Below are 1,537 nucleotides of genomic sequence, written 5' to 3' on the forward strand. Positions count from 1 at the left end.
AATTGTTCAGATCGACTTACTATAGCATATAGCTGCCATATAAACTAAATGCTCGGAATTAAATGCTTGCATGGGAATCTTCCTCATTTGACGATATRTCTTCACGAMATTTGGTATGAGTTATTGTTCATATRAATAATGTAATCTCCGAAAAAATTGTTCAGATCGGCTTACTATAGCATATAGCTGCCATACAAATTGAACCCATAGTTACTAAACGAAATGTACCTGTGAAGGTTATGATAGCTTCGGTGCAACCGAAGTTAAAGTTTTTTCTTGTATTGTTCGAAGAAATTTCACACTTTGTTAGTTATGCATTTTCGCATCAGTCAATATTTTCAAGAAAGCATACAACTTGTTCATTACTCACACCATATTTCCATTTCATAATGAAAATATCACTTTATTTAGACATATATTTTCTCGTTTATTTTAAGCGGTTTACAGTTAGAGTTAAATTTTACAAGATATATATAGACAGTTCAATCGTTCCGAGCGTACCACTTATGATGACAGACATCTGCAACTACCTCAAATCAAAAAGCTATCCAAATATTATCCTATAAGCTCATAAGCTTTAGCAACTCTTTCACAAAATTTTCCATTATACTTAATGCTTTCATATTTTCCATTTCTAGCAGTCTCTGAATGCTGTGTTTCAAATTCATATTCCCACCTAGTGCATTGGCATCATTAAACGCTTCATTCGCATTCAATGAGGCTGAAAAAATTGCAGTGCTTTTGGTTGCTCGTTAAAAACAATGGAGTGGAGAGAGTAACTGGAATTATTGATATTAAATATCAATTTTGGCACTGTACGAAACTATTGACAGACATACACTAAGTTACAAGCGATTCAACGTTAAGAAGATATGTGTATGAGGGTCTTCGTTAATTCCCAAGCAGTTTTTTTTTGCAAAAGCCCATTGTAGTTATAGCCTTTTTCCTAGAAAAAAATATGCCACTCAAAGAAGCTCTATAATTTCAATTTATACCCCGTCTCATTATTTTATTTCTTCGTATACTCTATACATATTGGTTGTCAAAAAAGAGTTGCAGTATTTTCGCTAGTTAGCGCTCAATTTTTATAAAAGTTCTAGTCTTATTCGTCGCATCAGGTCATGCTATACCTTTTTGGAAAGCTCATTTCACGCGCTAACACGTGTTTGATTGATTGTCGTTTCTTTTAAGACGTTCGTGCGTTATAGCGTCGCAAACATGGAGCATCTAATAAAGAGAAAATACGGCATATTTTACAGTACTACTACGATAAAGGCAAAAATGCATCTCATGCATCCAATAAAATTTGTGCAGTTTATGGGCCCGATACAGTTTCCATTTCCATCGCACAACGATGGTTTCAACGTTTCGTTCTGGTCGAAAGAGGCCGGCATAGTAGCAGCCGTAGCATCGGTTGAGCTGGGCATGAGTCATCAAAAAAAATTTTTATAAACAATTGAAAATTCAAGCAAGACTTTTTCGACAACCTAATCTTATATAATACAACGTGGCGTATGAGCAACACACAGTATGTAAA

This window comes from Bactrocera latifrons, unplaced genomic scaffold, assembly GCF_001853355.1.
Source record: "Bactrocera latifrons isolate USDA-ARS-PBARC rearing strain unplaced genomic scaffold, ASM185335v1 scaffold_127, whole genome shotgun sequence".
Lineage (NCBI taxonomy): Eukaryota > Metazoa > Arthropoda > Insecta > Diptera > Tephritidae > Bactrocera > Bactrocera latifrons.